The sequence below is a fragment of the Nycticebus coucang genome, chromosome 24 (genome assembly GCF_027406575.1).
Source record: "Nycticebus coucang isolate mNycCou1 chromosome 24, mNycCou1.pri, whole genome shotgun sequence".
NCBI lineage: Eukaryota > Metazoa > Chordata > Mammalia > Primates > Lorisidae > Nycticebus > Nycticebus coucang.
Window position 1 is genome coordinate 28,100,220 of NC_069803.1, and position 15,307 is coordinate 28,115,526.

The 15,307-nt window shown below is 43.3% G+C and overlaps 1 protein-coding gene across 4 annotated transcripts in view; it reads right to left on the minus strand.

Moving 5' to 3' along the window:
• KIF13B (kinesin family member 13B) overlaps window positions 1–15,307 on the minus strand; it is a 166,105-nt gene that overhangs the window by 123,727 nt on the left and 27,071 nt on the right. The window lies entirely within an intron of this gene.

The window sequence follows — 15,307 nt, forward strand, 5'->3', positions numbered from 1 at the left end:
TTGGACTTTGGAACTTGGAAAGCTCACAACCTGTACTTACTGGTGACTTACTACCTGTCCCTCCATGCCCAGTAGAGAACTTGTAAGAAAGCACAAAACACGCTCACAGACCCTGCCCCTCCATCGACCAACTTCCCACTGCCACGCGGCTTTCTTCCTCCTCCGCCCCTCATCTCAAGGTAGAAAGGAGCACAGGTACACATCTTGCTGTCTTCTGAATCATTCAAAAGTTACGTCTGCAGACATGTCCCTTCAACCCGTGTATAAGTCCTAAAAATAATGATGTTCACTGGCATAATCATAGTACAATATCAAAAGCCAGACAATTTAAACATAAAGGAAAGTACTTTTAAAACTGGAGTAAAACACAAAACAATAATTATTGGTCCTTCTCAGAGGATCAAAACTCCAACTCCAGCCTAGAACTTGAAAGGAGACCAACAAGGAAACGTTCCTGGGCAACTATCTTACATATTCTTGTCTCTGTCTCATATAAGGTTTTCTTCTAAAAGAAGTTTAGTATTTATTTGTATCAAATGATTTCACATAAGAACGCTAAACCACCATAGGAAGTCTAGCAAACAAGTGATACCTATCTAATAAATTTGGGAGTAATATCCAATGTGGCTAACATATAAAAGAAAATCATTTCTCTGGAATAAAAGACCTGGGAAAACCTTCTAACAAAAAGCTATGAGATCATCTTGCCATAGTCTAAGTAAAGCAGATTCTCGTCAATCCCGGACATCTTAGTCATAAACCCAGCTGGAAGAAGAGATCGGGACGGTATGAAGCACCCACTTTAGGCCAGGTACACTGCAGGCTACTTCATTCAATCAATTCTCTAACTTTGCCAGATACTATTATGACTCCAGTTTTACAGATGAGAAACCTAAGGCTCAGAAAAGTTAAATGCATCCTACAGGCTGAAATCCCCTGATGCACAAATCTAGAAATGGTCCCAAACCCGCAATGTTGTGGGTGCCGACAGGACACGCAAGGACAAGTCTGCTGCATAAATAGATGCAAATTTCAAAAATTAAAAAAAAAAAAAATCCAAAATCCAAAACATTCTGGTCCCAGCCTGTAATAAGTGGTCATGGATCTGGGACTCAAAAGTCGGTCTTCAGACGCCAGGTCCACTTTCTTTCCCACACTGGTCAAAACAGCTTTAAGAATCTGAGTCACACGTTAACAGCTGCTCCTGCTAAAAGAAACTTTCCCCAAGGTACTAATTTCCTCCATTTAATTATCGTTCAATAAAAAGTTACCACTTGGTGTTTATGCCAGTGTACATCTACTGTTCACGATATTTATAAAAACTCCAGATTGTCTTCTCTGAAAAATGTCTAGTATGATATTTCAAGTTTAAATAGAATGTTTTTTACACAAAAAAATCAGCTCTTCCTAAGACCCAACCAACAAACATGAAATTCAATAATATGTGACACAGAACAGAAGAATCCATGGGACTAACCTGAATTCACAGCATCATAGTAAAAACAAACAAGCCCGTAAATTAATTACAGGGCTAAGTTTCCAGTTAGGGATTCTGGTGGCTTCCAGACTAAAGCTCAAATAACTTGCCCAGCCATGGACACCCAAAGATGTAATTACAGCTCTGGGCAAAAATAAATTAAGTCAATTACTTCAGCAAAATCTTTTCAAAGTGTAGCTGCAATTCAACACAGCCATGCCTCTCTGGGATCTCAAGATTTACTTAGAAACTTCAGCTATCCAGCTCACCGTGGAGATTCAGGATGCAAAGAAAACCAGCTCCTGACCAATCACAAGAGATGTTGCCAAGTGCGAGCACTAAAAGCCATAATTTTTCAGCTGAGTTGAATTATTTTTGTTGTTGCCCAACTTCATTGTGAAATATCTTCAGACACAAAAAGCTCCAAAAACAGTACAGAGAATTCAAGTACAGACTCCGCCAAGCTTCCCCAAACGTTGCTTCTTCCCCAAATGTTTCCTGTATCCCCACAGTGACGATGATTGAAACTAGAAATTCAACCAACACACAATTTATTGAGTAATCTACACCCAATCTTACCCTAATTATGTCAACCACCCCACCAACACCCTTTCCTCTGGTCCAGGATGGTGCACTGCATACAGCTGTCCTGTGTCCCTGACACTTGAAGAGTGCCTCTCAATCTGGGTTTGCCTAAGGCAGCGGTTCTCAACCTGTGCGTCATGACCCCTTTGGGGGTTGAATGACCCTTTCACGGGGTTGCCTAAGATCATCCTGCATATCAGATATTTACATTACGATTCATAACAGTAGCAAAATTAGTTATGAAGTAGCAACGAAAATAATTTTATGGTTGGGGGTCACCCCAACACGAGGAACTGTATTAAAGGGCCGTGGCATTAGGAAGGTTGAGAACCACTGGCCTGAGGTTTCCTTCTGACTAAACTCAGGTTGTGTAACACAAAAGAAATATGCCATTTGGTGCCTCCTGCCAAGACATATAGGACGTCCAAGTCTCACTCCTCACCATGTGAATGCTGATCATTTGGTTAAAGTGGTATCTACTAGTTTTTCTTATTACAACATTATTATTTTTCCCACTGTCATAAGCCCCTGATGGGGGACAGACTCTGAGACTACATAAACACCCTATTTCTCGTCATACTTTCAGCCACAAAATTTAGCAGCTGTTTAACATTCTCACCTGCAATAATTATTATCTCCCAAATGGTGAGCTGTCTAGTTACTGGGGAGCCTGACAGCCCAGGTGGATCAGAGGGGATGGATGCACTTTTTGGAAGAGGGCAGCGTGGGAACAGATGAATGCTAGGGCTGCACATTTGGGACAAGGTCAGTTATCTATGAATAAGAGACTCTCTTCCTCCTTCCGATTGACCTAGTTTCAGGACTTGCGGCTACTTCTTATTTAAATAATAAATCAGACTGTGAAAATAAGTCAAATTATATTTCGAATCTCTAGAATGCTAAAACGCAAAGAAGAAACTTGGTGATGATTTTATACAAACGGATAATCTTTGAAAATTTTTTATTAATACTCCTTACCATGACAAAAATAAAACTGAGGCTGGGCCTAAAACTAAACCACACAAATCACGTATGTGTAAAACATAGAACAATGTCAGTGGAATGACGTTATAAACCAATTACTACTGTCGACTCCCAAAATCCAACACTGAATCCAAACACCATCCCTGCTTTTTTTTTTTTTTTTTTTGGTGGTTTTTGGCCGGGGCTGGGTTTGAACCCACCACCTCCGGCATATGGGACCGGCGCCCTACTCCTTGAGCCATAGGCGCTGTCCACCATCCCTGCTTTTAATTCTAAAGCTTCAAGTTGCTGAAATCTTCACAATTAGAAATATTTAGAATCTCCATTTTGTTAACAAGATCCCAGGCTAGCCTGCTCGTAACAGTAACAGATGCATACCTCACAAAGAGCTTATTCTAAGACCCATACTACGTAATGACATTGTTGCTTTTCCCCACTTAGCTGGCAGTACCAGCAACCAAACAACCATCTGTGTGATGATCATTTTTTCCTTGTCACACCCTCCCTCAAGTGCCTTCCACATAAGGAATAAAGCTAACCTGATCCAAAATTCATAAATTGACTAGACCCACAATAGCAGCTTCTCGAGTTTGCTCATCTGGCCAACACTCTCTGTAAGAAACACAAACATCACCAAAAACCTGACTCGTCGTTTCTTCGATTCCATTTTGAAGACTAAATTTTAACAGCATCACTGATAAAGTAGAGTATGTTTAGAGAACAGCATTCAGGAGACAGGGGCGTTTGAAAACTCTACCAGCGGAAGAATCAATGAAAGAATGGAAATGCAGGGGCGGCGCCTGTGGCTCAGTCGGTAAGGCTCCGGCCCCATGTACCGAGGGTGGCGGGTTCAAACCCGGCCCCGGCTGAACTGCAACCAAAAAAAAAAAAATAGCTGGGCGTTGTGGCAGGCGCCTGTAGTCCCAGCTACTTGGGAGGCTGAGGCAAGAGAATCGCTTAAGCCCAGGAGTTGGAGGTTGCTGTGAGCTGTGTGATGCCATGGCACTCTACCGAGGGCCATAAAGTGAGACTCTGTCTCTACAAAAAAAAAAAGAATGGAAATGCATAGCTGAGGCAGCTAAGATGAAAGGAGCAAGGGTGCCCATCCCCAGACTTGCCCACTGGCAGGTGATCAGACTTGTCTTGGGGCACTTGGAGAGCTACACTCAGTAGAACCTCCTGGGAAAGTTACTAAACAGTCAGGTCTCCATCAGTGGAATATCTAATAATATGGCCGAGCTCCCTGCACAAGCAGGAGGTGAGACTCTGAGCAGCTAGAAAAATTACCAGGAAAAAACTCATACAGGAGAAGTGTGTGCTGTGTGATCCCCAGACCCCACACGGGGCTTGCATCTGAGCTGCAACCAGCCACAGGGGGAAGATCTTCAACAACCCATAGGCATCTGGTAAACAGCCCAAAGGCCAAAGCTTATGAGCAAGGCTAACCCAGCACCAGAGCAAAGTCCACTCCAGCCCAAATTTAAAAACAAGCCCCAATCAAGCTGAGCCGCAGTCAACTGCCAAGAGGAGCTTCCTGACGTCTCACTCACATGAACAGAGGAGGGGGCAGCGACTCACTGAATTTGGACTGTTCTCACTCAGAATCATTTAGATATAAGCTAAATACAGAATTATTCTCACAGAACAATAGCAGAACTCTAAACACTAGGTTAAGTACTAGTAACTGTAGGTGGTATTACCCTCATACCTCAGCTAATGAGCATTCAAAAATGAACAAAGCTAATGGGGTGAATTAAGATTCAAATTGGGCTCAGCACCTGTAGCTCGAGCGGCTAAGGTGACACAGCCACATACACCAGAGCTGGCAGGTTCGAATCCAGCCTGTGCCTGCCAAACAGTGACAACTACAACCAAAAAAAAAAATAGCCGGGCATTGTGGCGGTCACCTGTGGTCCCAGCTACTCGGGAGACTGAGGCAAGAGAATCGCCTAAGCCCAAGAGCTGGAGGGTTGCTGTGAGCTATAACACCACGGCCCTCTACGGAGGTTGACAAAGTGAGACTCTGTCTCTAAAAAGAAAAAAAAAAACATCTTCCTGGTCATATTCTACAACTAGAAATTCATTTGCAAAAAAAAAAAAATTCATTTGCAATGTTATGAACTTTTCCTAGTGTGGAGGGCTATCAGGAAACACCCCCAAGGTGGTTCATCATAATTTGCCATATTAATCAGACCCATCACTAATATTCCATGTTAGAGTTAGATGGCTTTCCCCAAAACCACCTCCCCCTGTTACTTATTATAGTATCAATGGATTCCCCAATGAACTTCATTCGCCTGCTTCCTGTGTGTCTGAGGACATTGTGAGCACAGTGATACCGTGTTTACTCAATGGGATAAGAGAATTGTAGCCATCAAGAACGACAATGTAAGGTTCCCAGAACATAGTTAACACATTTCCTCAAAACATGATCTCTATCACAGGTGATACTGTGGGGCATGCTGCCGCCACACCAGTCCCCTTCACTGGATATCCTCAGCACCTAAATTTAGCCCAGTGCCTGCCAAATTGTAGGCATTCAGTGAATGTTTACAAAGTCAGGCAGTAGGAATTAGGTTAACCATGGCTACATCCTGTCTAAAAAAATCACCCGTAGTTGAGGAGAGGCTTTTCCCCATGGACATTCTTTGACAACATTTTGTCCTTTTCCTATGTATATTCTTTGTCAACTTCTTGTCCTTGCTGTATTGTTGCACATTAGACCTTAAATTACCATTTTCCTGAAGAACCATGATCTAAAAATTAAAAAGAACAAGAAAATACTAATTAGCCGGGCGTTGTGGCGGGCGCCTGTAGTCCCAGCTACTCGGGAGGCTGAGGCAAGAGAATCGCTTCAGCCCAGAAGTTGGAGGTTGTTGTGAGCTGTGTGAGGCCACAGCACTCTACCGAGGGCCATAAAGTGAGACTCTGTCTCTACAAAAAAAAAAAAAAAAAAAGAAAAGAAAATACTATTTCTTTTTTCTTTTTTTTTTTGCAGTTTCTGGCTGGGGCTGGGTTTGAACTCGCCACCTCCAGCATATGGGGCCTGCGTCCTACTCCTTTGAGCCACAGGCACTGCCCAGAAAATACTACTTTTAAAGTATTCCCCTCTGGGGCGGCGCCTGTGGCTCAGTGAGTAGGGCGCCGGCCCCATGTGCCGAGGGTGGCGGGTTCAGACCCGGCCCCGGCCAAATTGCAACAAAAAAATAGCCGGGCATTGTGGCAGGCGCCTGTAGTCCCAGCTGCTCGGGAGGCTGAGGCAGGAGAATCGTGTTAGCCATAGAGTTAGAGGTTGCTGTGAGCCGTGTGACACCACGGCACTCTACCGGAGGGCGGTACAGTGAGACTCTGTCTCTACAAAAAAAAAAAAAGTATTCCCCTCTGAATTCTGTTGACAGCAACATAGTGGCAGCCCCAGAGCCACCAGAAGATTCTGAGACAGAGATCTCTGATGGAAATTCATAAAACGGTATGACTAAGAATGAGAAGAAAACTTTTAAAATACACTACAGACAGAACAAAACCCACAAAACTGCAAGCGGTAAGGATAAAGTTGATTAACGGGTACAAACATACTGTTTGACAGCAGAAATAAGACCTAGTGTTAGGTCAGCAGGATGACTACAGTTTATAATAATCTATTATACATTTGAAAATAGCTAGAAGTGGGTGGCGCCTGTGGCTCAAGGAGTAGGGAGCCAGTCCCACATGCCAGAGGTGGTGGGTTCAAACCCAGCCCCGGCCAAAAAAACACAAAAAAAGAAAAAGAAAAAGAAAAACATTAAAAAAGGGCAGCGCCTGTGGCTCAAGGAGTAGGGCGCCGGTCCCATATGCCAGAGGTGGCGGGTTCAAACCCAGCCCCCGCCAAAAAACCAAAAAAAAAAAAAAGAAAGAAAATAGCTAGAAGAGAATAAGGTGAATGTCTCAAGCATAAGGACAAATATTTAAGATGATGTATATCCCAAGTACACTGACTTGATCTTTACAAATGATGAGCACCTCATTCCCCTTCCGAAAATTTAGAGATGATAATGGTGTATCTTTTGTTGTAAGGATTTCATGAAAACTGATAAAGGATCCTTGCAAAGGATTTGGCAGAATGCAAAGAATAATGCCTGAAAATGAATGCGATTGTTATCAATGAGAAGTCCCACAAACTAAAGTCTCCTCTCCTCTTTCCCTTTCATTTTCCCCCCTTTGGTTCACTCCATGCTGTTGTGTAAAAACTAAAATCTCTATTCATTTCCTGTATTTCTAAGAACTCTGCAGAGGCGTCTCTCTGACACCTTCTAAGTGTTCAGAGACCTTGACCGCTGAGCTCCTTTTACTATAATAATAATAGTTCTGAAACCAACTCTAGGTGATACCATGCAAATTGGTGCTCTTCAGAGGAAACTCACAACCCCTGAAATAAAGATCTTTTCTATTTAGAGGGTCTTAGAGTTATGGCTTAAACACCTATGATTACTGCCAATTAAGAATAAAAGGGCATCGGGCGGCGCCTGTGGCTCAGTCGGTAGGGCGCCGGCCCCATATACCGAGGGTGGCGGGTTCAAACCCGGCCCTGGCCAAACTGCAGCCAAGAAATGGCCGGGCGTTGTGGCGGGCGCCTGTGGTCCCAGCTGCTCGGGAGGCTGAGGCGGGAGAATCGCTTAAGCCCAGGAGTTGGAGGTTGCTGTGAGCTGTGTGAGGCCACAGCACTCTACCGAGGGCCATGAAGTGAGACTCTGTCTCTACAAAAAAAAAAAAAGAATAAAAAGGCATCAGTTGTTATTGGAAACCTGATATTATGGTTTACTACATGTTTAACCCAGCCAATAAATATTCATTGTATCCCCAACATGTGCCAGTGTTGTTTGAAAAGAATTTTACTGGGCGGCACCTGTGGCTCAGCCAGTAAGGCGCCGGCCCCATATACCGAGGGTGGTGGGTTCAAACCCAGCCCCGGCCTAACTGCAACCAAAAAATAGCCAGGCGTTGTGGCAGGCGCCTGTAGTCCCAGCTACTCGGGAGGCTGGGCAAGAGAATCGCTTAAGCCCAGGAGTTGGAGGTTGCTGTGAGCTGTGTGATGCCATGGCACTCTACCGAGGGCCATAAAGTGAGACTCTGTCTCTACAAAAAAAAAAAAAAAAAAAAAGAATTTTACTTAAAATGAAAACATTTTAAGGTATGAAATTTTTATAAAGAAAGTGGATCAGAATGAGTACATCAAAGCTCACAAGCAGCAACCATCTCCCAAGTATGTGCCAAGCACTTTACATAAATGACTCATTCGTGCCCACAAGGGTCTTGCAAGATAAATATTCTGGTGTTATCACCTCTGCTTTACAGAAAAGGAAACTGAAGTTCAGGAAGGTTTTATAGACTTAGAAACTCACACAGCTGGTAAACGGCAGACCCAGAACTCACATTTTTTTTTTTTTGGAGACAGAGTCTCACTATGTTGCCCCCAGTAGAGTGCTGTGGCATCACAGCTCACAGCAACCTCAAACTCTTGGGCTTAAGTGATTCTCTTGCCTCAGCCTCCTCAGTAGCTGGGACTACAGGCACCCACCACAATACCTGGCTTTTTTTGTTGTTGCAGTTGTCACTGCTGTTTAGCTGGCCCGGGTCACATTCGAACCCGCCAGCCTGGGGGGCCTAATCGCTGAGCTACGGGCACTGCCCCAAGCAAAGATGGCTGTTAAACTCCATTGGCAATGCCTTGATGGGGTTGATAAACATAAATTTAAGCCACTCTAAGAAGGCGTACCCTCTTCCTCACTTTTTTTTTTTTTTTTTTTTTTTGCAGTTTCTGGCCCAGGCTGGGTTTGAACCCGCCACCTCCAGCATATGGGGCCAGCGCCCTACTCCTTTGAGCCACAGGCGCCTCCCACCTCTTCCTGATTTTTAAGTTCAGATCTGTATGACCAGCACCAAGTTCTGCCTGACCCAGGAAGCAGCCAGGCGGGAGCAGGCCCAGTCAGCTGAGAGCAGCTCAGCACACAAGCAGGAGAACGTCTGAGCACACGGGCGAGGGCACACAATAGGGTGTCTTGGCACAGATGCCTCAGAAAGCAAAGCCTAAGGCTTACGTAGGCGTGCATTCCAGAGAAGGGGGGTGAGGCACGAGAAAGTGCCAGATTATGTCCACGTGAAGTTGGTCAGCGTCCAGGCTGAGCCGGCAGGAGCCAAGGTTGAAAAGTGATCAAAGGCTCTGGGGAGAGGTAAGGCCCAGAGGACCTGAAGCGGCACAGAGGCAACGCCTGATACAGGGAGGAAGATGAAATCAGAGCCTGAAAACACAAGCGAAGCTTCTCGAAACGGCCAGGCACCAAGTTCTAGCTCAATGCCAGGGCATGACTTAACTGTGAGCCTGTCTCTGTCCCAGTATCCTACTTAGAAGCATCATTCCTAATAAAAATGGATGAGAGGAAATAAATCCAACATTCTCCTGTATGACTTAATCAGAATGCCTAGCATGAAATACAACAGTTATCAAACGTATAAAAATGTCTGGCTCCTCCCATTAAACTGTATCATCCCCGGCCTCCGAAGAAGACAGCAGAGTGTCGGGTGGCTGGGGACAAGTGACTAAGTAAGAATAATCTCTGAGCAGGCAAAGGTTTTGCTTACACACAGGGTTTCTGCTGTGGTAATCCTGGGTGAGAAGACAGGTGAGCAAGTAAACTTGTTTGTTGCTTACACATAACCCAAACCCCGAGTCAGCCAAAGCTCCACGCCGAGGCACAGCGAAGTCTAACCAAATAACAACAAGAAGTTTTTTGTTTTTTGTTTGTAGAGACAGTCTCACTTTGTCACCCTGGGTAGAGTGCTGTAGCGTCACAGCTCACAGTAACCTCCAACTCCTGGGCTTAGGCAATTCTCTTGCCTCAGCCTCCCAAGTAGGTGGGTCTATAGGTGCCCACCACAATGCCCGGCTATTTTTTTGTTGCAGTTCGGCCGGGGCTGGGTTTGAACCTGCCACCCTCGATGTATGGGGCCAGCGCCCTACCCACTGAGCCACAGGCGCTGCCCAACGAAGAGCAGTTCTAAAAAGAGCAGGTACTTGTGATTCTCATGATGGTTTTCATTTCATAGCGTAATTTTTTTTAAATACGACAATTGTGTAGATGTTTATATCTCTAAAACATAAAAAAGGTTTGCCTTGATGAAAATTTATATATATATATGCATTACTGCATTAAAATGCTATAAAAATTCCAGTTTGCAAAACAAAGAATTCTAATTAAAACTTATTACACATTACAAATTCCACTTCCAAAGAATAAAAAAAAAATTTCCTTTTTAACAAAGAATTTGTAAGATTCTAGCTACACAAAAACTAACAGTTATCCTGCAATTTCAATATACATTTCTGAGTAAAAGCAAAAATAAAATTTGTCATCCCTAGCATAAATAAATTTTGCCATCCCTTTCTCCCTCGCAGTAACCACGTTCTATTGACATTGGAAGCATTCACAGCTATCCTTTCAGAGTATGTTTAAAGTTTTTATTAGATTACTGTAAAATTTGACAACTTTGCGATCAAATAATTCCATCTTATTGACAGTAAACAGAACATTGATTTATCAACAGTTTCTTGCTTTTTTCCAGAGTCAATCGACGTGCAGTTTACTTCCTCCTTAATATCCTGGCAGACACAGGGACTTTTTATAACCTACACAACTGCCCAGCCTCTCATCCGTCCACACCTGAATCTCATTTCAAAGCCCAAGCTTTCTGGTGACAACAGTCTGAAGAGAAGTGAATTTTCAAAACACACAGGAAAAGCAGAACAGTAGAAGTTTTGGAAAGCAATGCAAGATAAAGATAAAAGATTTCAACCTGCCAGTGACATTTCTAAATTAATGGAAATAATAAATGCTCTAAATTGAAAAGACAGATTAGAGGAAGCAGGGACAGCCCTGAAGATCAGCCTGGTGACAGAGGGTTCCAGAAACCAGGTACAAGGCTACACTGTAATCTAAACACAGGCAATGAGGCCCTTCCCTGGGGTAAGGTCAGAGAGAACGGAAAGGGATCCCAGGATGAAAATATTTACATGGAAAATCAACATGGTTTGGCATCTGACTAAATAAGGACTAGCCAGCCCCTACAATAAATTCACTTACTAATCCATCTACAAAACAAATAGCCCAGCGTCTTCAACAAGTGAGGAAAAGAATGAAAAGCCACAACACTCACTCACACTTTCATACTGTTCAAAACAAACTTGAGGGGAAAAAACTGAGACAATTGGACATATCAACACTGACTAAAAACTTCTATTACCTAACCATTGTTAACTGTGCAATAATGATACTGTGGTTATGTTTTAAAAATAATAAAAGGCACATTCAAATATGTGTGGGTAAAATGAGATCTCCTTCACAATAACCTGAGAAAGAAGAAGGGGTTGAAGATGTGTGAACCGGAAGGACAGCACCAGCCATGGGTTAACATTTTAAGGGGTCAGAGACAGGCACATGCAGGTCCCTTATATGTACTATTCTGCCTACACTGGTATAGCTTTAAAATTCTCCATAACAGAAGTTTTTAAAAGTCAAGTTGCAGGCTTGGCACTCATAGCACTGTGGTTACAGTGCCAGCCACATACACCAAAGCTGTGGGGTTCGAACCCAGCCCAGCCCAGCTAAACAAGTGCAACAAAAATATAGCTGGGCATGTTGTGGACACCTGTACAGGACATGTTGTGGACACCTCCCCAGCTACTTGGGAGGTTGAGGCAAGAGAATCTCTTAAGCCCAAGATTTTGAGGTTGCTGTGAGCTGTGACACCACAGCCCTCTACCTAGGGTGACACAGTGAGACTCTGTCTCAAAAAAAAAAAAAAAAAACAAGTCAAGTTGCAAATATAACTTTTACATACTCAATGACCTCTATTTAAATTCTCTATTTTAGTTTTCATAAAAGCAGAATAAAAGAATTGACATACTCTATACATATTTCAAAACAAAGATGTGTTAGTCTTAATAATTGTGACCCATCTTATGTAAGATTTTATTTAATTGTAAGTGTCTATAAATTAAGTTTGATAAAAGCAAAGCAAAAGTGAAATATTACCATCTATAAGATACCTATGCTTTTCTTTTTTTGAGTTTTTCATCAAGTAGAATAAAATGCAAATTAAATGGAAGGTTACAAATAAAGCAAGGAAAAGTAATTTGCAATGGCACATCAACTATCTAGAACTCAGATACAGCCACATGACTTAGCATTCCCACACGAAATAACTAAGCAAGCAAGCCACTAGGCAGCTAAATTTTGTGTCACGGACTTTTTCACTAAAGGATACCTATGCTTTTCTAAAGAATTCTATAGAAGAAGTTTGAGGACTCCAGAACTCTAAACTATTAATTTGCAACAGAAATCTTTCTCACAAGCAAATGTACAGGGCAGTGCCTATGGCTCAAAGGAGTAGGGCGCTGGCCCCATATGCCGGAGGTGGCGGGTTCAAACCCAGCCCCGGCTAAAAAAAAATGTATGTACAATGCTCAAAAGTAAATAGAACCATTTCAAACTTAAGTCTGCAAAACCTAACCTTACAAAATCCACAAGGGAATAATTAATGTCTCTATTTTCCAGTTTTGTTCTTTTGCTTGTTTTTTGTTGCACTAGTGTGCTTATAAACACACTGTGCAAAAACATAGTAACACCATAATTTAATGGAACTAAGGATTAATACAGATGATCCTCACTCTTAGCCTGATAACTGGCACAAGTGCTGTTAGGGTGGGTCAGAGAAAATTCCAAAGATACTGTAATTCAGCAACATTTGGCGTGAGACGGGTTTCTTACCATCACATTTCCTCAAGGAGTACTGCTGCCTTCCTACTGTTAAAACAGAAATCTGATTTTTAACTAGTACCTGGTTTATATTAAGAACAACTCCTGGCTCCGCGCCTGTAGCTCAGCAGCTAGGGTGCCGGCCACACACACGCACACGCACACGCACACACACACGCACACGCACACACACACGGGAGCTGGTGGGTTCGAACCCAGCCCAAGCCCGCCAAACAACAATGACAACTACAACTACAAAATAGCCGGGCGCTGTGGCAGTGCCTGTAGTCCCAGCTACTTGGGAGGCTGAGCCAAGAGAATCACTTAAGCCCCAGAGTTTGAGGTTGCTGTGAGCTGTGACCCCTCAGCTCTACCGAGGGCAACATAGTAAGACTCTGCCTCAAGAGAAACAAAAAATGGCGAGCCACAGTGGCTCATGCCTGCAATCACAGCACTCTGGGAGGCTAAGGGAGAAGGATTCCATAGGCCAGGCATTCAAGACCAGCCTGAGTAACATTGTAAAACCCCCCAAAAGGATAAAAAGATTAGCCAGTGTGGTGGTATGTGCCTGTAGTCCTAACTACATGGGAGGCTGAGGCTGAGTCCAGGAATTTGACATTACAATGAGCTATGATTGTGCCCCTGCACTTCAGCCTGAGTGACAGAGTGAAACTCTGTATCCAAAAATAGAAAAAACAGAGTCAGGCTCCTGCAGCAGTCCCAGCTACTCAGGAGGCTGAGGCAGGAGCATTGCTTGAGCCCAGGAGTTCAAGGATGTAGTACATTAAGATCATGTCTGTCAACAGCCACTACAATCCAGCCTGGGCAACACCGTGGGACCTCATTTCTAAAAACCAGTAAAACAAGATAAAACAAAATAAAATTTAAAAATTAAAAGTTTTTTCCTATTGCCGGGCGCGGTATCCCAGCACTGTGGGAGGCTGAGGAGGGAGAATCGCTTGAGCTCAGGAGTTCGTGACTCGCCTGAGCGACAGGGAGACCCCGACTCGTGAAAAAAGCCGGGCGCCGCAGCAAGCGCCTGTAATCCCAGCGGCTTCCAGAGGCTGAGGCAGCCGGGTGCCTGCAGCCCGAGTCTGAGGTTGTGGTGAGCTACCACACCCACTGCACTCTGCTCAGGGGCATGGGGGGGGACCCTGTCTCAACAACAAAAAAAAAAAGTTTTTTCCTATTGCTATACCAATAAAAGTAGTAAAAGCACAAACAATATTTATATACCCAACGACAATACTAAAATATCATAAATTTTACAACAGCAGTCTGTTATAATTTTTGTTCAGTCGGGTACTAATAAACTATCAAACAGTTTATTTTATCAACTACCTAGACTTCACTGGTAAAACTCTACAAAATATATTTACTGCAATTGGACTAGCGCTTCTATTAACAAAGATATTCATCCAACCATATTTTTCTCATCTTTTTAGCTTCTAGGGATCTACCTGATTCTTCACAACTATATTCAAAAGTAGTGAATGGTTTATACACTGAATCATCATAGTATTTTTTTTTCCGTGAAGGGGTTGAGGAATCATGTACAACTTCTGAATGCACAGAACAGAGCTCTCCCCACCAAACCCTGACATAATTGGGGTGGACAGGCCCCCTGAGGAAGAGCCTCATTATGAAATTAAAACATACCACACACTATTCTCTAGAGGAGCAGATTCTATTTGGGCAGAAACATTAGCCTCACTCAAGTCATTTCACAGCACAGAGAACAAACAGGTCTATTGTGCACACCGTAATTACATTTTACATGACTTCCTTCAATTAAAATCTTTATTTAAATTAGCATCCATATAGCAATAGAGAAATTTAAAAAGTCATTATTTAATATAACCTAATGATGCCTTCCCCTAACAAGGAATTAGTCCGAAAATGACTTCAGATATTTCAAAGAAATTATTGGCATAAGGCCCTTCCCTTGGTAGTATTACTCAATATATTTTACAAGAGAAGTGTATGAACGTGGGTCAACATCACTTAACTCTGCACATACTTTAAGAAGCTCCAGTCTGTACATCTACCACAATCAGAGTATGCTAAACCTCCAAGAAGGGCTAGGTGTGCTTGGCTCGTGTTAATTACCTAAAAGTCTTGACTAAACTGATGTCTAATAAAACAATCAGAAGGAACAAAAAGAATTTTAATGACCTTACTAACTGGTTGCTGAGATCAACATCTCAGACATTCTCCTCATTAGACTGGCAACAGTAACCTTCACGCTGTCTAATGATCATTAGGTTAAACAGGACCACCCGGGGGAAGGAGAGGGAGCACTTTATTTTTATTATAAAACAAGAACAATCGGGTGGCGCCTGTGGCTCAGTCGGTAGGGCGCCGGCCCCATATACCTAGGGTGGCGGGTTCAAACCCGGCCCCGGCTGAACTGCAACCAAAAAATGGCCGGGCGTTGTGGCGGGCGCCTGTAGTCCCAGCTACTTGGGAGGCT